The 22427-nt window shown below is 38.0% G+C and overlaps 1 protein-coding gene across 5 annotated transcripts in view; it reads left to right on the top strand.

The window, feature by feature from the left end:
• plxnb2a.1 (plexin b2a, tandem duplicate 1) overlaps positions 1 to 22427 on the top strand; it is a 232899-nt gene that overhangs the window by 73315 nt on the left and 137157 nt on the right. The gene's annotated exons all lie outside the window — the stretch shown is intronic.

Genomic DNA, 22427 nt, shown 5'->3' with positions numbered 1-22427 from the left:
ACTTTATTTGTGTGGATGTATCCGTAAACACATGGGAGGCTGTTGGGGTGATGAGGAGACCACAGGAAGCAGGACTGATGATACAGCTGAGACAGGAAGTAGCTCAGCTGTAATAATAAACCATTTATGGAACTCAGCTGAGGTTTATCACACACAGTCTTTGGTTCAACAAGCAGCTGTTAATATTTAACGTTGTATATTTAGCACATTGATATCTGCTGTTGCCTGCAGTAAAATTTAGCTATTTGATGTTGGAAAAATGGTTACTTTTAGCTAGAAGAGCAGCTGTTGATGTCACAGTTTCAGTTTTTTTATCTTTTGTTTGTTTATTTGTTTTTATTCTCATTTTTAAACTGTTAAAGAATAACTTTAAACTGTTGACTCATGGTATTTTAGGGCTTTAAGGCCTGTTTACAGCTTCTGATACAGTTTATTTAGAATTTATTGGCATAATTTGAATAGTTTCGACTTTAAGTTTTGAACTGTGAACGAAACATTGTTCTTCTGCAGCCCATCTGACTTGGTGGAGTTAGAGTACCTCAAGGGTTCATTTTAGGCCCATTGCTATTCTGGCTACATTTAATGCACATATTTTTTGTTTCTAAAAGAAATGTAAACGTTCTTTTCACTGTATTTCTGATCATTTCGAGAGGAATGTCCTTTAGAAGCAAGTTTAACATTAATAGGCAGGTTTTTTTTGTGTGTGTGTTGGCTGTCCTGAATGTAAAACTGGTGTAATAGACAACGGGTTTGGTTTGGTTTATTTATTTTAGTGTCATGCACAGAATGTGCCCAGCCCGATGGGCTTACAAGACACTATACATTAATCAATATCTATCTTACACTGCAGGTTATTACTATAAATATGACTCAGATCACAGGAGGATAATATTTCATAAATGTCACTGGACCATCGATGATTGTGAGCTCTGTCCCAATTAAAGATTTTTTTAGTCATCCTAAACGGGTATTGTTTTAATAATAAGCTTTCGTTTGATGCTGACACTTCCCTTGGATAAACGAGACCAATTACATCATGCTTTATTCATCAACAATACAGCTTGTGAAAAATATACAAACCATTATGGCAGAAATGTTTCAAATCTTTAACATCATATATGTTTATAAAATAAATTTAGCTTTGACATAGTCTCGTAACAATGTGGAAAATAAATCTATCTTAGGCAAATAGTAATTTCTGGTTAATGTTTTCTTCTACATCAGCAGTAATATAATCAGCTCATCAGTATAAAATACAAAAATTTATCCTCTTTTGCCTCACCATCTAAATACATAACTAAGTTTGTTTTTAATTCAGGTTACGAACCATTCAACAGATAAAATTCTGATTAAAATTGACTAAATGTCATCTTTTGATCAATATCTAGATTTACTGACCTACTTGTAATGTAATTGATTTTTCTACCAGTTATTGGCAGCTGCACATCATCAATTTTTTAATTTTGTAATAATATCCAACATCAACATAGATTCAATAATTTAGCATTAAAAGTTGTTCAATTTAATTTTGCTGCCTGTTTTCATGATTATATCATCTGTAAAAGGATTAAGCTGTTCACTGAAATCCTGCACATAAGTTGCTGTGCTGCAGGTTGTGCGCTGGGCATCAGTTACCATGGTGATCTGGGCAGGTTAACAGTCAGCCACCTTTCTGACACTTAAAACTCTGACTCTGGGCTTAAAACACTTGGCTCTGACATTAATTTTATATTGTAGTATACCTTTATTTGAAACAGCAGAAATCCACTGTAGTCTTTACTGAACTAGATGACCTCAAATCCTGTTACTTTTGACAGCTCTTTTAAGCTTCGTCTCCTCCTTTAAGACCCAAAGAAAGATTTTTACTCTTTAATCAGTCTCCTGACTGCTGTATGTCTGCATTGGCTGTCTTTGCAGTGTTTGCAGATAGTTCAAAATACAACAGCTCATCATCGTGTCCCCTCTCTGATTACAATTTTTTATTGAAAAGTGCTAACATTGCTGCTAAAGGTCCACCTTTTCCATTTCAAGTAGAGCATTACGTGGTGACCCCCGTTCTGAAGAAGAGCAATTTAGATGCCTCAGTCCTCAGCAACTACAGACCAGTATCCAACCTGTCGTTTTTAAGCAAAATTTTAGAGAAATCTGTTTTTTATCAGTTAAATTTTTTTTTAATCTCACACAATAAATTTGAGAAGTTTCAGTCAGGTTTTAGGACCAATCACAGCACTGAGACGGCACTGGTCAAGGTTGTGAGTGACCTTAGGCTCAATACTGACATGAAAAAACTCTTTGTCTTAGTGTTGCTTGACCTCAGCGCAGCCTTTGACACAGTTGACCACACTATTCTTTTAAACAGACTCCACGACATGGTTGGCCTCACTGGTACTGTTTTTAACTGGTTTAAATCCTATCTAACAAATAGAGAGTTCTTTGTTAGCATGAAGGAATCCTCGTCCAAGAGCTATAGACTGACCTGTGGTGTACCCCAAGGCTCAGTTTTAGGCCCCACCCTTTTTAATCTTTACATGTTTCCTCTTGATGATGTCATTAGGAGACATGGCATAAATTTCCACAGCTATGCTGATGACACACAGTTATATGTTGCCGTGACTCCTGATGAGCACAGGCCCATTGATGCCTTGTTAGATTGTATTTTAGATATCAGAGGGTGGATGGCAGAAAACTTCTTGCAGCTCAACCAGGACAAAACAGAAGTTTTAATGATTGGACCTGAAGCTGAGAGAGAGAAACTGGAGGCCAAACTGAAAACAGTAGCACTCAACCATTTTAATAAAGTAAAAAACCTGGGAGTGATTTTAGATGCAGATCTCAGTTTTGAGCCTCATATTAAACTAAGACTGCCTTTTATCATCTAAAGAACATCTCCCGCATCAGGCCGTTTCTCTCTCGAGCCAGTGCAGAGACACTGATTCATGCTTTTATCACATCAAGATTAGATTACTGCAATGCTCTTCTTTCTGGTCTTCCAAAGAAGTACCTGAACCAGCTGCAGCTTGTACAGAACGCAGCTGCACGTCTGTTGACAAAGACCAGAAAGAGGGCCCACATTACACCAATTTTAAAGTCTCTGTACTGGCTCCCCGTCAGCTTCAGAATTGATTTTAAGAATCTTTTATTGGTTTTTAAGTCTCTTAATGGTCTTAGCCCACCTTATTTTTCTGATTTGCTTTTATCTTATGAGCCCACTAGACCCCTCAGGTCCTCTGGTACTGGCCTTTTAACTGTTCCCAGAGTAAAAACAAAAACACACGGCGAGTCCTCCTTTTATTTCTATGGCCCTCGTATGTGGAACAGCCTGCCTGAGGACGTGAGGGGAGCACCTAGTGTGGATATTTTTAAAAACAGACTCAAGACCCAACTTTTTAGTTTAGCATTTTAATCGTTACTTTTATTATTACTATTGTATTTATTCATTTATTTATTCTTAACACACAGGCTGTATTCAGCTTCTATTTATTTATCATTTATGTAGTTGTTTTATCATTTTGTATTCTCTTATTTCACGGGTTCTCTTATTTTATGGGTCTTAGCAATATTACTTTTATACCCAGGGTTGGTTTTTGGATTGTTTTAGATTTGGTTTTACAGTGTTTTATCTCAGTGTTTCCCCACACCACAAGACCCCAGAATTTATGACAGCGTTTCCTTGGTCCTTTTAACTTGCTTTTACCCTCTGTGTTGTGTGTGTGTTTGATGGGAAGGGGTGGGGGGTGGGCTGCTGCTCTTGGGCTGGGGTTCTGGGGGATTTTACTCTCTGTAAAGCACCTTGAGTTGCTATTTTTATGTATGAAAGGTGCTATATAAATAAAGTTTGATTTGATTTGATTACATCAAAGTAGATCATTTGGTAATTTTATTTCATTGTAATGCAATTTAATCAGTTATTTCTGTGTTGGATAAAAATAAATTTGAGCTTAATGTTACCTATAGATTGTGCCAACTGTATGCCACTTATTATAAGAGGTCAGTAATGCTACAGGATTCCCTGAAGGCCTGAAGTTGTGGCTGAAAGCTCTAAAAGAAGTTTTAAAATGGACCTTTACCTTAGATAATTTAGTCAGATTGTGGTTTTATGCTTCTGCGTTGACTGATCCCAGTAAACAATCTTAGGCTGTTAATGATTATTGTCTTCTTGTCTTTAAAACAAATTAAACAAATGGTTCTCTCATAAAGATGTTACAAAAGATGAAAACGACCCAAATTACCACATGTAAAATAAATAAAACAGTTTGTTTAAACACTTAGATTCCTTCTTATGGGAGGTTACAGGAAGCCTCTGGTTTATTTTGCAGATGAAGTCCAAAATGTTTGCATCTTTATTTCCGTGTGGGTGTTGCAGTGTCTCAGAGGGGAGCTGCAGCTGTGAAGACTTAAAAAAGTTAACTTGCACACTTACAAATGACATGCTTTGGAGAAGACAGAGATTGTCTTTATTACTGTCAACACAGTACAACTCTCCTTTCTGTTAAAAGCTCAAATTCAAACCAATTACAGCTGCAAGTCAGTGTTTAGTGTCAAAGATGAAGCAAAAAGAAGACCTGTTTCATCCAAATGATTGAATTATTTGTGCATTTACATGAAAACTGCGTATGATTCAACAGCAATAATTAGATTTTCTCCCCCAACTGGTCTCGCTTTGGACCACATTTGATCAGTGAGTCACTGAGCATTGGTGAATATCCTTGGATAGACTTGAAAATTGTATAACTTCCAATGTTATTTTATTCCATGATTGCACAGCGCTCAGTTCAACTCTTCATGTACAGAACATTTGCCCTGCAGGGCTGAATCTGTGGCAGTACAAAGGAAATCATTGTGTGTAGAGATTTACCGCCTACATTTTAGCATGGTGAAAATGTTCCTTCTTGAAGTGATGGACGAAAGACTGTTCTGTTAGACTGTAGGTCAGGCTTAAATTGGTTTAGTGTTCAACATTATGTATTTACTGGATTAAAGAAGGGAAGATATGGTTCGGCTTGCAGCTTTCTTCATATTTTGGAAAAATTGGCGTCACACACGGCTTCTTTTTACAGTGATCCCACAAACCTGAAAAAAGGGCCAACTGCTTGAGCTATATGTAGCATCCTTTTGTAATTTCTAATTCGATCATTGAGTATTTATTCATGCGGGGCATCTGAGATAATGATGTCCTCAGTGTGCTGTGACACTAAAAATTTTGGATACCATAGACCTCTGTTGCTGTGAGCAGCACAGGGAGGAAAAAGATGACCTGATTCCTGCTGAAATGTTCCCTGATCCCTCCAAGCATGATTGATCCAGGCCCATGTTCAACAGTTGGAAAGGTAGGGGTGGGCCGATACCGATACTAGTGTCTGAAATACTCGCCAATCCTACCAAAAGTAAGGGGATCTTTATCAGCGAGTATTTCTGTCTAAACACCATCTGATACAATGGAAACAGAATCATAATTCTTTGTTTCCTGCCCAACACAAACACACACAGACACAGGAAGTCACATAGTCTTGTGTGACCGTTGTTTTGAGCTGGTAGGCGGAGAAGCAGCTGCATGTGACTCACTGTTGTGCTAACATTTAGTATTAATGGTGTGTTAGCAATTTGGCATCATTATTCATTAAAAAATCCTGCTAGCAAAACATTGATATGCCTTTCCAGAGGCGACATGAATTTACCACCAGTGCCTTTATAACGCATTTTGGTTGAAACCACATGAAAGAACGAATTTGTTGCCTTAAAGGAAATGCGCAACGAACTACAGCAATAACTAACGTTGGCAAATGCTTTTAAAATTACATGAGGAATTAGCAGATGAAAGCCAGAAAGCCACAAAAAAAACAGACAACGTCCTAGAATTTATCATCCTGGATTAACAGCCCCTGTTTTTTGTGGAAAACGTTCATAGTACGTCCAATTTCAAGATAGTTTTTAATGGAAATTCTTTGATCCGAGTTTATTTACTCAGTAATTAAAACAGTTCTGTGGCCATCATGGATTTCACGTGTTAATAAAACATGAATTATATAAATAAATATCAAGGCTGTCAAAAATAATACGTTAACAACAGTAACTAATTTATATAATTATTTTCATTTTTAACCAGAATTAACGCTCTCTCATCACACACACTTAACCCAGTGAGAGGGTTCAACACACACACTCTTTCATTTATATAATAATAATAATTTTAAAACAAGTTTCCAGCAGTTCTGAACTAATATGGCTGCTCCTCCTCCGCCTCTACTCCTCCTCCCTTTCCTGTTGTTCCGGTGACCAGCTGATCGGCTTCTCTGGTGCTAGCACCGTCTTTCTTGTTGTGCTTGTTTATTATTCATCTGAGAAGGAGGAAACTAGCGGTTCATGGTTCATCTTTTATTCACCCAAAGCATTGTTATTGGATGCACTAACAATAGCAAAAATTTATCAGTCTCATGTCAATCAGATCCATGTCACTATCACGTGAAGCTGAAGAATGAAATAGAATTTATAGACCTCTTACTAGAATAATGGTATTAAATCCGTATTCCGTATCAGCAGATACCTAAACCCCAGGTATCGGAATCGGTATCGGACAGAAAAAAATGGCATCGGAGCATCTTTTCATGAAATTCTGCTCCCCTTTTTACTCCATACAGTTTTTGTATTTGTGAGTGAAAAGTGAAGAGTTCAGGGCTTGTTTTAATGTTCATGTGCAAACTTTTGATGCTGCATTTATTAGCGAGAAAGGTTAACTTGTGATGACTCTGCCATGAACGTAATATTCAGGCTGCACATTAGACAAGAGCACCCCCACTTATCTATGAAGGTCTTTGTAGAAAATCAGGTGTTTTAAATTTAACTAAACTTTCTAGTAATGTCTCAGCTGTTCTCCATGGAAGTGTTCAAGCTATTCCAAACCTCAGCTTAGCCTTCATAATTTATGAAACCTGTTGTATCTTAATGACACTTCACACTGAGGAAACTTCTACCTGAAAACACTTCGCTGTCTTCTCAGAGCTTCAGCTGCTTTCTGAACAGTAGTTGTTTCATTTTTAGATTGACAGCCATCTGCTTAGATGAGTCTACAACAGCTGATTTTGGGGGCAAGGTGTGAGGAAATGTAGTATTATAAAGCTTTAAAATTGGCACCATCTGGGCCAGCTTAAACATATCGGTGAACAAGCAGAATCCCCTAAGAAGCTGATTATCTATATGGTTTATTAAAAGACCCAATTTAATCCTGTTTGTGATTAGTTGATTCAGGAATACTTAATTTACAAAGGAGAACCAAAGACTTGAATGTGAGAATGATGAGGATAAAGCTTCACACTGCACAGGAAAGTTATTTATGTGGAAATCAGGTTAAATCTTATGTCTTTAATTGAATAAATCTTACTCAAAAGATCTTAGAAATTAACAAATTGTCAGACTAGAACAGCTGCATCTCCATCCAAAACAAACAGACTTATTCAAATAATTATTGTTTTTTTTTTAATCCTCAATTAAAAAGATTAAGCCTTAATCTAGTCTTCTTCCTCTCTTTGTAGAAGAAGCCCACCTTTATTTAGATAAATAAAATCTGGAAGATTGGAGAAATTTGCATGCACTAACATGCATTAGCAGCCGGACCAGCTGCAACAACACAGAACTAATTCACAAAGAATATGACATATACTATATTGCCAAAAGTAATGGGACATTTTTTTATATACTTTTTTTAATCTGTAGGGTGTTATAAAGCGTTCCCCCACCCTTTTCAACCAAAAAAAGCTTCAACTCTTCTTGGAATGCCACAAGGTTTAGAAGTGTATTTATGGGAATTTGTGATCTTTCTTGCAGAAGTGCATTTGTGCATTTGTGAAATCAGGCATTGATGTTGGATGAGGAGGCCTGGCTCACAGTCTCTGCTCTAATTCATTCCAAAGTTGTTTTATCAGGTTGATGTCATGACTCTATGCAGGCGGGTCAAGTTCCTCCACACAAAACCTGCTTATTCAAGTCTTTTTGTGTAACATTTTCTGTTGTTTACTGGCCAAAATCAATGTCTGCATGTACATGTGTTATCATTGGTGTATTATGACCTTTGCTAATGATTGAACAAGTTCTCATAAGCAAAGAATTATAAAAAATTTTTATACATATGACGGAGTAAACTGGTAGGGCAGCACCGTGACTGTCTTCCATATTGAAACTACAGCTGTCGATAAGGGACAAACAGTACCAACTACGCATTTTCCCTGTGAGTCAGCGCACATTAGTTGAGACTCGGTAGGAGAAGATAAACGAGAGAGGCTTACTATGCTGGCAAGTTGGAAAATCGGTTAATCACAAAAATGCAGGACCATGCATATGCAGCAGCAGCATAGGAACTGTTTTCACCATGGCCCAAAAAAGCGAAAAAGGTGACTTAAAACGCAGCGTGACCAGACAATACAGAAAGGAAAAACCTTGGAAGATTTTAAAAGGGATGCTGAAGTTGAAGGCTTTCTCCTCGACAAGTAAGTCAACGGTACTGCCTACATTTGGTGGCCGCAATTCTTACGCAGTATCACTTTTAATGATTTGGACAGGTGTCCTGATACTTTCTGCAATGTAGTGTAAATGTAAGAAACTGGATTATATTTGAGGAGTCATATCTGCATCCCAATTACAATAAAACACTTCCAGTCATTTAAATTCTTGTCATGTGGTTGTTAAATCTGTGGGTAATTACATTTTGAAGCAGACTAGATTAAAATACAGCTTCAGTCTTCCTTAGGGGATCGTTTGGTTCACAGACAGCTTTTTGCTATCAAACTATGTTATAGATTAAAAATAGAAATCCACCCACTTGAGCTACCTTTTGTCCTTAAGGACATTTTTAGATATCTAAAATAACTTTTCATTATCTTTTCAACTTTTTTCTGACAGTCATATTTTTTGTGCAAACTGGTGCATTCTTTTTAGTTAACAGGCCTGACATCAGCCCCTCCTCATTAGGGCTTAATATATGCTGGATACAGTTTGAATATTGTATTGTAATATATATTATTCAGAATTTGTTGCATATTGTATGAGGGGGCTGTATTTGAATTCAGGCAGTCGTGCCGGAGCTGACAGATGGGTTGAGACTAAGGAGAGAGAATAATTTTGTCAATAATTGCATGAGAAAATGCAAAAGCTGACAAATGAAAGGACACAGGCGTATAGACCTACTTGCATGTATTAAATTAAACTGATCAGCTTCTGAAGACGTGTTGATCGTCTTGGCCTTTGCAAACTTGTCCATATGTGCTGCCCAAGAAAACTTGGCCTTATCGGTAAATCTGCTGATGCACGTCTTCGACTGGGGGGAAAAAGTGATCTGTCATTCTCATCTCACCACCTTTATTATATCCCTGCATTCAGATGGGAACAGCACGAGATGAGAGAATCAGTTTGTATTGAACATGGTTGAATGCAGAGCTGATGAAAGCTTATGCTGATAATAGCTTTTTCATTATGTCCTTAGCCAGGCTTGGCATTTCATTTTCTTTCAAAGAGAAGTTTAGATTTCCACTGCCGCTGCTGCTTTGGTGGGTTGCCCTGTCTTTTGACTGGATTGCATGTATGGAAAATGATTTCTTAGATTTAAATTTGGCTCAACTGAGCTACGTAGACATCTGCAATTAATACAAATCTGACTGAGACAGATGTTGAAGACTAAATTTCAACCTGCTGACTTCAGGTCTTCTGCACTGTCTTCAATCACTAAATCAAGCTCTTTTTTGGGCTCCTCTTTCTCCTCCCGACAGCTTCACCCTCAGCATCCTTGCCAACGTCTCTCATCTGCAAGCAAACTCGGTCTCACTTCTCTTACTTCGTCCCCAAACCCTCCAATCTGAGCTGTCCATCTGAGAATCTTTTTGTAAGCAGCAGCATCTTAAAACCTCACTAGTGCTTTAAATATAAAACCTATGGGCATTAGCTAAAAACTATGCATGAAAAATTAAGTAAAATTGTGATATTCTGCATCTGATTCATTATGCTGAGTCTAGTTGCTCATTGTGTTTTTTACTTTTAGTTCATTGTGTTGTTGGGTTGATGACTGTTTGATCACAATGATCAAATGAGAAGCAGATGTGTAGATAAAAAGTTGGTTTGTTTTTTAAAAAGTAAAAATTTATGTAAAGCTTCAACCTTTTTAATCCATCTCCATTGAGACATTATTTTTATCATGACAGTCTCCGTTGTCAGATTATGAGGCTAAAATTATGCAAAATCAATCTATCAATAGATATAGCAGCATAAAGGCCAACCAGAAAAAAAGCAAGTTTAAAGAAAAAAAAAAGAAAGCAGAATTACTAACAGACGTTTCTAGAAATAACACAGATCAACAGTGACCAAGCCTTTTCTCATCTGCACATCATTCTCTCAAGTCTTTGCTTTCAGGAGAAAAAATATGGACATTAAAACAAACACACAACAGAAACTATTTACATACTTACACTTTTTCCTCTAGCTTGGCTCGCTTTTGGCCCCACAGTGTATCAAAATGATCTTTGTTCTATTCCAGCCATAGAGGAGCATTATTTTTCTTCTTTTTGAGACGCACATAGAACTTTGTTGATCTTTGGCTGCTCCTGATTGGGCAGCACCATCAATTTAAACTTTCTGATTGCTGCAAAGTTTGACAGGAAGTAGTGCCATCATAATTTCTTGGTCAAAATACAGGTTTCTAAGCAAAACCGTAATTGTAGTGATCTTTTTTATTTAGAAAATGTGAAAATCATGTTATGATGAATCATTCATTGTGGATTTACAGTATAGAGTCTCTGAATAAACACTATATTTGTAAACCTCTTGGACGGGATATAAATGCCTGGAAAACTTCTGTAGATCTCCTAAAAGATGAGCTATCCATCACAATCTACCCCACAGAGTTACACACTAGCATTCCTGAGAAATTGTTGACGACAACAACACCGATCTAGCAGAGTTTAAGAGTTAATGATTTGACAAGCATAATTTTGTGGGAGTCATAAAAATTTAATGCAAAAAAATTTGCAGACTTCAGTAGCATTAGGTTTTATGTTTCCTATATTTTGCTTTTCCTGTAAAGTGCAATTCTTCACGACATGTTAACATGGCGCCAGAAAAGGTTGTTATGAAATGAACAGTAACAATAAATCTATTTCCCCATTTCTTTCAGCCATAAAGTAACACAAACTTTCCCCAGTGTGCAGGAAGCCCCACTCTTTTACATTTCTACTATAGAAATGGAGATCTAAATTCAGATCCAGAGAGGGTCCTCCTCGGGTGCCTTCACACTACAGAACCTTTGCTAATTTTTTTGTAGTTTTAAAAACTACATTTTAGGGGTCTACCCTATGTTCTTACTTAGTTCATTTTTGCAGGCATTCATAGGGAATTTGAGATTTTCCCAGTTGGTCCTGCTGTGGAAATGCTGGAGGTATTATCCCTGGAAATGTTCCTGATCATGTCTTGTATGGAAATTGGATAGTAAGCCACTAATTGAGAACATTCCCTTCGTGATCCTGCCTCCATCTCTGTACAAGTGCATAAGTGCAGGTTTACTGCAGCTCCCCTAAACCCAATAAAACAAAGCAATTGGAGAGTGAATGACTATGTGAGCATGCACAGCAATTTTAAAAGTTGAGGTAGTTTTCTATAGTAGTGTTTACATTAGTTTCAGACAGTATATTCAGTTTAAAACCCATTTACACGTTTCAGAGCGTATAGTTTAATTAGTGGTTTACCTTTTCCATTACGTCATCCCATGAATGTTATAAAAAGTCTTAATTCTATCCATGTCCCTCAAAAGGTGAAGCATAAGCTGACTGAGATTTCTTTTAGTAAGCCATAGTGATCCCCCCCCCCCCCCCCCCCCCCCTTTTTTTAAACCATAACCCTTTAGGTCTGTGCTGGTGTTGGTCAATGACAACACTGGAGCAAACATTGTAAAGCAACAGTGTGTGAACAATCTTTATAATCGGATCAAGGTGTGTATATGTCAACAAGTTGGGGTTTTCCACATTTTCCAAATAGGTTAATTTAATTTTAAACTAAAAGAAACATGTTAGTTGTGTCAATATTGGTGTCAGTATCAGTGTAGATGTAAACATAATCAACATGATGTATGCCTGAAGGTTGTTATAAGAGAGGACTGTGTAATATTTGTATTTTAAGTCAGTGGTTGGCTACAGCTCAACATTTTCCCCCAGAATCAATCTGTTTGTCTGGCTGGATTCTTGATTCTTAGCCGAAATAAATGCAACCTTAGACTGGCAGGAGGAATTCATAGACTAGCTGAGAATAGGACATGACGGAGCAGATATCATTTATTATTTTAATTTTAGGGGCACATTCAATGTGGTCTAGGGTTTTGTTAAGGAATTCTTGGAATGACATAAAAATATGATGTTCGGCCAAGACAAAGGGAAAATTCTTCGGGATAATACTGGGAAGTATTTTCTACATATTTTCCACACTGGAAAAACTGCAACAATAAATAAGGGTGGACATCTCTATTCACTGAAGTCACTGGTGCTGATTTAATGGACAGCAGTGGGAAAAGTCATTAATTTCCATGAAGACCACAGTGTCAGCTTTGTTTCCACACCCGTCGGTTACATCAGATTGGAAGTGGTGGGTTTTTGTTTACAAGGCAAACACTCATGCCTCTGATCTGATGCCTACTGGGAGAGACAGACGTTGGTGTAAAGACCAGCCTGCTCTCCGACTCCCTCTGCTCCTGAGAAATTCCAGTCATGTTGAGAAGAACCAGATGTTTTTACCCCCACCTTTTCTATGGTAGCCCTCCAAGTTCTTCTAATGGTTTCATATGGGTTTCTAAAGATTGACATATGAGATTTTTTTTTTTTCATGGAGTAATTTTGCAAAAAAATTGTGAGACAGACAGCTCAGACGTATCTAGATTACAATAAAGTATTACTGTGCTTATAAACATTGTTTGCTTTGTTAAATTAGGTTAAAAAGTAACCTGATGGCATTTGATCAAACTTCTGATCTGAACTGAAAAAGTTTTCTGGATAAGAGGTGAAATGTTTTCAAGTACTAAAACAAGAAGTCCAGGTAGATACTTACAATGTGTGTATATATTCAAGCTCTTAGGCTTAGGGGAGAAATAAATTAATAGTTGGTTAAGTAACATTAAGTTTGCTGTAAACATATTTAAAAAACACTTTTTCTTCCTGTTTCTCTGAAAATTTTCTCCTCATTTTTAAACTGATGAACCAATTAAGCTAGTGTGCTAATGGCTAATATGCTAGCATGCTAGCATCATTGTAGTGCTGGACAAATTAGTCTGTTTTTCATTAAATTTATTTTTATTATAATTTAAAAAATAGCTAAAAGGGGAAAAATAAGCAAGAAAATAGAGGAAATTGCAATAACTAAGATAAAAGTGTTTAGTGCTTAACAAAGAAAACCAAAAACATACAATACTCCATAATCTAAATTCATGAGTAACCTAATACTCATGAAGAACTTTGTCTACAATGCCTCTGGTTTTTTATTGTAAAGTTTAATGCCCCATATCTTTTTTTGAAGCTTTACTTAGAATTTTAGCTGATAGAGAAAGGGGAAAATTGGAACTTTGTGCTAGTTGTTAGGTTAGCTTGCTGACATCCCCCTCCCCCCCATGGGCCAGGTTCGTAGGGACAAGTTCAGGTGTATCTTTTAAAATTTACTATTATTTTGATGTTTTAGTCCACATTGAACCAGCATAGTAGGAGACCAAACACACTATTTTAAAATTAGGTCCCAAAGTGAATGAATCTGAAAACCCCACTGTTTAATTTTTTTTTTATGTTTATTCCCAAAACGCCTCGTTCCTGAAACGATGTCAGTGCTCCATCTCTCAATCTGGAAACCCTACTGTCACCACCACCCACTATCTGAATAAAAATAATTATAATTAAAAAAACAATTAACGACAAGTTGACAACACCAATGTCACAAACAGCTATAAGGATATGTATGTTGCTGATTATTATAGTAGCCGTTAGCTGTAACTCATGCTATCAGCTCAGTTGGATTGAGGGGACATTTGCACTGATGCCATTCGGTCCACTTTAAACAAATCCTAGTCTCCTAGTCTCCTTCCATGGACTCATTGTGACTCATTTGGAGTAGTGTTAACGCTCAGTTACAATCTGGTCAGCATTTGTTTTGGACAATGCTGTACCTTGTAACTGCGGGATGTTGTCCAGGTGGTTTGGCCTTCTTGAGTAAAGTGCATCAAACCAAAGGAAAGAAAGATGTTATTTTTCTGCATTCCCTCCCCAATTAAAGTCTCCGGACGATGGCATGAATACGCCCTCAGACTGGGTTTTACTTCCGACTATGGGTGGATGTTGCATTTCTTTTCCTTCTGCTGAGGGAAAATCTGGCTAAAATGAGTGATGAAGACCAGTGAAGGGAGAGAAGGGAGAAATCCGACTATTTATTGTTTATGAACCAAAGCATTGTCGGTAATCACCTAGTGTTAAATACATAGCTTAGCATGCAGCATATTACAGACTCACTGATTTTAATCATCAGTTTGAGATGCAGTATTGATTAGCATACGTGTAATCCTGCTGTGTGCTCTGCTGAGTTGCATCAGTCAGGATGCAGACCTACTGAATGGTGGATGTAGTAAAGGATCATGCTTTAATTTATACAAGGAATTTGGATGACATATTTTATAGTAAATATATAAAAAATACTTTCTTTCCTGTTATCATTTCTCTTTTATTAAACATCTCTTCCAAAATACCCAGTCTTTGGGTTACTTATCAAGTAAAAATGCCAAATATGTTCATATTTCAGCTTTCAGATGTAATGTTTTGCTGCTTTTCTGGTTTTATTGACTCCACATTGAATATTTTGTGGAGGGGCCTTGCATCACTACTTAGCACATTAGCACATTGGTTTTAAGATGATGCCACTTTAAAAATCCATAGAAATGATTTTTCATAGAGAAAAAAATCGAGGTTGAAGGAGGTGAGGCTTTTGAGGAAGAAGTAGAAAAATTGAAAGAAATTTGTCTTTAATGCTTTCACCATATTAGTTTTTGATCGGTGTGTTTTAGATTAGTTTGACCTCTGTCTTCTTCCTTACACCCCCGCCTTTACCTCTGTCCAAACATATCTCAGTCAACAAAGAAATTCTTCCTCCAGCATGGATTCATTTAGTTTCCACTTCATTTCGGAGCCGGCTCGTCTCGGCTGTGATCAGAGCATACTGATAGAGCCAGATTCAACAGTCCCTGTCGGACAGTTAAACTGCTGCAGCTCTGCTTGACTCTCTGCCACTTTTTATCTCACCTCAGTCCCCCGTTTCCAACTTTCCACATCCTCGTTTCATCTTCTCCTCGCTCCCCGAGCCTTAACAATGCCTTTTATTGTGTATTTTTTGTGACATATTACCTCTACCGTTGCCTGTACAGCACATTGATAAAATTTGTACCAGAGGTTATTAATCACTTTGTTCAAACACAAACCTGTGATTATGTTAGGAATGTATAAAAAAAACTAGCTGCAGGTCCACAGTTTTCTCTGTACCAGTCTCTGCATGTTATTTTATCAGATATTTTAGTATAAATATCAAGTGCATATAACAATACAAAAGAAAGACATGAACGTAAGAGGATGAATGTAGGTATTCTTTATTAAATGAGAGTTATTACAGATTAAACACTGTTTTTGCCTGAAAAGGCACTTTGTGAAATGTTGAATATTCCGTAACTAAATGAAAGCCAGGCTTGGACTGAAGTCAGTAAGTGAAAAATGCAGCATAAGTTCAGCTTTATTAAATACACTTTCTTTAAAAAATTCTCTTACGGATTCTAAATTTTTTAATGAACTGCTCGTTTCCAAATACTTTTATATGCAGTTCAGGTCCTTGCTGTGGAGATGACCATTAAAGAAAGTGGTTTGCACTATTAAAATTCTGTTTCAAGATAACCCGTTCATACAAATGATGTCTACAGATGTCGTCCATTACACTCATGTAAACATGCACTGATCCAACAGTGTAGAAGTTTATGGGAAAGTCTGAAAACAGATCCTTAACAGGCCAAATGTCATCAACAGATCTTTACAGTCAGAAGGAAATTGAGGAAATCTTTGCTCTTGCGAAACACCTTTTTCAGTTCCCTGACTCCTCTCGTGTCATTTCTTTGATTTCTTTGCATGGCCAAATTCTCCAGATACTGCATATCAGCTAGTGTGAACGTTATCCACTGCTATCAGTGCAACAACCGACTCCTGTCTCCTTCAGGGTGGGACTTTAACAATACCTGGCATATGCTGTGAAGACTGGTTGAAATGCAAAGCTGTCAAAAGCCATGGGAACAAGTTGGTGGGGGATAGCAGCTACTTCTTCACAGACCGAACAGTCAGTCCCATTTATTCTCCCTTACGTACGTAAATAGTATCTCTGTTTCAAAGTCGTCATACGTCATACTTCCCTGCATCTTTTACGTTGCCATAGTTGTTCAGTCAATTCATCCACTAGTGGGCAGTGCTGAGTTCAGAGTTCACTTGCACGTTCGAATGTCAGTTTCAGACACCAGTTGGTGGCAGTAATGTGCAGCCTTTCTTCAAAAGCTCCCTCCATCTCTGCATTTCTTGTCCTCGGCCTTGTCTTCTTCTTCTACTACTACTTTTTCCTGTTCATCTTCTTCTTCTCTGGTTTGTACCTTTCGATGGTCAAATGGTAGCTATCCTGCTCAACACTGCCCTCACGGTTTCAGGTGAGACTGTTTGCTGCACTAAGCGATGCATTTGTAAGCCCTCAGAAAATAGACCAAATTACATGCGTAAATGACTCAGGAAACAGACAAAAGTGTCCGTCCGTCACCTCTTGTCAACGTTGAACATAAATGGGCCTTAAGTGCTACTTGTTAGCCTCCAGGACTCAGTACTTTCCACTGAGCGGGCACTAGACAGCATCTACTGTACCTCAAATTTAAATGACCTATGGATATTAGCCAGGAATTGGCCTGAACTTCATGCACTGCTGTCATCTGCTTGCTCAGCCACCTCTAACTACTCTCAGCTTGTATTAGCTTGTTGATTAATGGTGAGTGGTGATTTGAGCAGTGAAAAGGCAGCTACGGTAGCTGACAATAGGCTTGCTTTTTGCTAGGCAAACAAAAGTAATCTTTTCTTGCATCTACTTGGAGTCGCCTACAAAATTTTATATATCGTTTTACTGTACCTGGAATGATACCCAAAGCGCTTTACCCTATACACCACATTCACCCATTCACACACATATTCACGCACTGATGGCAGAAGGAAACCATGCAAGGCGCTCAGGGTTCGGTATCTTGTCCAAGGACACTCGACATGAACTCGACTTGGCCGAGGATCGAACCAGCAACCCTCGGGTTACAAGACGACCGCTCTGCCTTGCTGAGCCACGCCTCCCTCTCTTTCTCAACCGTAGTTTGCATTTACCATCTCCCTTCAATGCATTCACACAGTGTCTACAAACAGGAGCAACTTGGCCTCAGGTAACAACGTGGGAAAATGTAAGCATGTAATGCCTCACTTGGCATTTTCCCAGACTTCCCACATTTGTACCTATTAACACAGGAGTCTACAGAAAATTACATGTACATAAGTTACTGAAAGACGGCATGATCTATAATTTTACACAACTGTAGGTAATTTACCAAACAGGGATGTTAATCATGCTGCTCACCTTCATATACTAGATCTGATTTTGATTTTAAGGTATTTCATTTCTTCACAAGCTCAGATGACTGCCAGGCTGCTTATGATTGTTTGCAAGTCACCATCACCCCTTTGCTGCATGGCAAGCCTCATGACATTCAAAGGATTGACCAAATCCTCTTGATGCACATTTGGAAATAATAACAACCTTTAAACTTCAAATTCACTTTATTAAATGTCCCATGAAGGAACATTTGGTGTGCAACAGACATAATTCCCACAATCCATACTTGGTGGACATTTATGGATAAAAACATAAAAACAACAGGCATGAGCAACATAATACATAGCTTCATCTGAGTCGCATATTAAAGCACACAGTGATGAAATAAATATATAAATTAAACAATAGAGCCACAGCGTTTAATCTCTGCCTCTCTATAGCCTTTAGGACTCTGATAGAAGATGGGATGAATAAAAGTTTTATCTGCTTTTTTTCGTAGCTGAGAGGACGATTAAGTGGAGATCAGAAGGAAGCAGCCTGTATTCTTAGGAGGATGCGACTTTGCTTTCCTACCCATCTACCTGGTATCAAAGTCCTACAAGCTATTAAACTCCACCCCAGAGATTTTTGAAGCTGTATTTACAATTCCCTGGAGAGAGTTTTTGTTTTTGATACTGAGGTTTTCATACAGCAGATGATAGATCTGACGCAATACAAGCATCATAAGATGTGAAGCTTCACACGCTTTCTCAGGTAAAAGAGGCACTGCTGCGTTTTATACACAGTGATTCACAGTTGGCATAAATGTTTAGCTTGCAATCAATCACAGATCCAAGGTATTTATAAGTGGTCACTAGTTCAACTAGTTAACTTTGGATAAAGTTACACTTTAGAACTGTGGAGGCTTGTCTGCAATCAATACATGTCTTTTTTGTTTTAGAGAGGTTGATTTGGAGGAAGACCTTTCCACTAACTAACATCTAAAACCTGACCATGGCTACATCATCAACATTAAGCAAGCTGACGATTACAGTTGTCTGTGTACTTTATAATGAATCTGGGTGTCGGCAGTGAGTCATTTCTGTGAAATATACAATAAATAAGACAACCCGCATCTCTGAGGGGAGCCAGTAGAGGCTGTTAATAGACTGGACAAGTTGAGACATGTCTAGTTTCTATTCAAAAACTGCTATGTCCTTTGTACATTCTTGATGTTTAATTGCCGAACTTGCTTCATTCTCAGGCATATAATTTCTTTAGTTAATTAAAGTAAACGAAGCTCAATTATCGGCTGTTTTCATCAGTTCTTTTGTGGAGTCATTACCTCTCTGAGAGCAGCAGAGTTGCATAAAGACACAGTGCAGAACCCTCTCGAAGGATTTTGCTCTGCATTCCTTCGGCCTCATAAACAAACTGATTAACTGTGTGTTTGTGTGTGTGCGTTCTCTGATCTGGGGACACAAAGCAGAAGTGGTCGGCTTGCGTTGCTTCCAGCGGATGAGGAGATGAGAATTAGAGATAGAAGGGTGGAAAGAGGGGATGAAAAAAGAGAGAGGTGGTGTGTTGTTTGGGAAATGGGTCAAAAGGAAGTTGAGGGTGTGTTATTTAAGGGTGTGCATTTCTGTGTTTTGTACATGTGATGCATCGCAGCTGAGGCTGGTTTGTCGGACAGTGTGGGAATTTTCTCATGTTTGTTGATGATGCATAACTTAATTCCACCGGGGAGCCAAAGCTACTGCCCCCTGTTTCCTGTTCTAATTGCTTAAGTCCAGCACAAGTAAGCCTACACACACAGACACACACACACACACAAATCCACATATTTACCTTATCAATTATACATTTTTAAGCTGTGTATTTAAGAGGGACTTATACAGATAATAAAAGCATTTGGATAGATGTAACATGCATTTTTGTTCTTAGAGTAGCTTATCTTTTATAGTTTTTATTATCTCTTTGTTTTTTTTCTTCTTTGTCTCCCTGTTTAGATTTTCTGGGTAATTTCTTAGCATCTGCCTCCAGCAGAAAGTGAAACTCAGTATTTATTATGAGACGTAAGGGGTGTGTATCTTTCTCGATACCTGGGGTAAGATTTGATTTGGTTTAATTACATGCAGTCAAAGTTTTTAATGTCCCTTTATTTTCCATTATAAATAATAAGCCATTTCTATAAATGTGAGATCGAGAAGCTACCATCAAATTGATTTATTTAATTAATTCTCAACCTTTCTTGAGCCGGTGTTTCCTTATCCATTATCCAGATGCCCACCCGGCCCCCACCATTAAAATGTAGCGGTAATGTCTTCCCTGATTATCAGGCGTAATTTGTATTTTTCTGTTTTTCTGTTATACCATAAAAGTCCTGCAGTCAAGTCAAGCAATTGTGGTACTTGGACTGGATGACTTGGCTGAGTCCCTGTTGCATTTTAGATGTGGTTCTCATATTGTTTAAGCTTTTTTGTCAAGAGAGTCCCATGTGTAGGGGCTGTGTGAGATGCACTCTGTGTGGAAGATCTCTGCACACACTAAGTATTATTCTTAAAAAGTAGCATACAAGTTCAGCTAAAAACCTCTATCGGGCACTGGCATCCAAACAAAACAGAATAAAAACTCTAAATGATGAAATATGTCTTATCTTTGCTGTTTTGTAGTCTAAAGTTGAGTTTTAGCTACCCAGAAAACAACAAAACACCATGGTAAAATCTATTACTTTGACTCTGTGTTAGTTTGAAATGAATCCTGGTTGTTTACATAAAGGTTTTTAGTGTGCCCTCTTCCTACAATAACACAGCCTGCTGGTCTCCTTCACTCGAGCGTCATTGGCCTATTTGATAAAAGACCAGTGCATTCAAGTATGTTCATTACTTTAGGGGAATGGTTCAACACTGAACCCCCTGTAGAATATTTTTTCAGCCAAGTACCCCCTAAACCTTGTGTGTCAGTTTACATTTTTGTCCAGAGACCACATACAGAACAGGGACAGGGATACAAGAACATCATCAAGATGTTTACACGTAATGAACTATCCTGTTAGAAATCATTACTAAGATGTGACATAAGTACAGCTGCAACTATATTTTATTTTAATTACACATTTACATAATTTTGTTTACATATTTTACGTAAATTTGAAAATTTGTAATACACCTATATATAAAAATTTTAAACATTTTTGTTAAAATACATACACATTTATAAAAGTTTTTTCTTTAAAATACAGTGAGAGTAAAAAGTATTTGATCCCTTGCTGATTTTGTTGGTTTGCCTACTAATAAAGACATGATCATTCCATACTTTTAATGGTAGATGTATTCTAACATGGAGAGACAGAATATCAAAACGAAAATCCAGAAAATAACTTTAAAGAATATATATTAATTGATTTGTTTTTAATTGAGGGAAATAAGTATTTGATCCCTCTAGCCAAAAGCACTTAATACTTGGTGGCAAAGCCTTTGTTTGCAAGCACAGCGGACAGACGTTTGTTGTAGTTAACCACAAGGTTAGCACACATATCAGGGGGAATTTTGGCCCACTCTTCTTTGCAGATCCTCTCTAAATCATTAAGGTTGGTGGGCTGTCGCTTGGCAACTCGGACCTTCAGCTCCCTCCATAGATTTTCGATTGGATTGAGGTCCGGAGACTGGCTGGGCCACTCCATGACCTTAATGTTGTTCTTCTTGAGCCACTCCTTTGTTGCCTTTGCTGTATGCTTCGGGTCGTTGTCATGTTGGAAGACCCAACCACGGCCCATTTTCAACTTCCTGGCAGAGGGGAGGAGGTTGTCCCTCAGGACTGCACAGTACATGGCTCCATCCATCTTCCCACTGATGCAGTGAAGTAGCCCTGTGCCCTTGGCAGAGAAACACCCCCAAAACATAATGCTTCCACCTCCATGCTTGACGGTGGGCACAGTGTTCCTGGGGTCATAGGCAGCATTTTTCTTCCTCCACACATGACGAGTAGAGTTTAGGCCAAATAGTTCAATTTTGGTCTCGTCTGACCACAGAACCTTCTCCCAATCACTTTGTACATCTTTGAGGTGATCATTGGCATACTTTAGGCGGGCCTCCACATGTGCCTTCTTAAGCAGGGGTACCTTTCGGGCACTGCAGGATTTTAATCCATTGCGGCGCAAAGTGTTGCCAATTGTTTTCCTGGTGACTGTGGTCCCAGCTGCCTTGAGGTCATTCACTAACTCCCGCTGTGTGGTTGCAGGCCGATTTCTCACAGCTCTCATGATCACTGCCATCCCACGAGGTGAAATCTTCTGTGGAGCACCAGACCGAGGTCTATTGATGGTCATGTTATACTTCTTAAATTTTCTCACAATTGCACCAATGGTTGTTACTTTAATACCCAGCATCTTGCTAATGTTTTTGTAGCCCATTCCAGATTTGTGCAGGTCAACAATCCTGTCTCTGAGGTCCTGAGAGAGTTCTTTGGTCTTACCCATGTTGGAGAGTTTGGAATCTGTCTGATTCTGTGAACAGGTGTCTTTCATACAGGTGATTAATTATAACAGGTGTCTTCAATTCAGGTAACAAGTTGATTGGGAGTGTCTAACTGGTCTGTGAAAGCCAGAACTCCTAATGCATACTAGGGGATCAAATACAAATACTTATTTCCCTCAATGAAATACAAACCAATTAATATATATTCTTTAAAGTTATTTTCTGGATTTTCTTTTTGATATTCTGTCTCTCCATGTTAGAATACATTTACCATTAAAAGTATGGAATGATCATATCTTTATTAGTGGGCAAATCAACAGA

This window comes from Melanotaenia boesemani, chromosome 23 (genome assembly GCF_017639745.1).
Source record: "Melanotaenia boesemani isolate fMelBoe1 chromosome 23, fMelBoe1.pri, whole genome shotgun sequence".
Taxonomy (NCBI): domain Eukaryota; kingdom Metazoa; phylum Chordata; class Actinopteri; order Atheriniformes; family Melanotaeniidae; genus Melanotaenia; species Melanotaenia boesemani.
The sequence above is the reverse complement of the archived record's forward strand: the minus strand, read 5'-3'. Positions and strand labels throughout refer to the sequence as shown.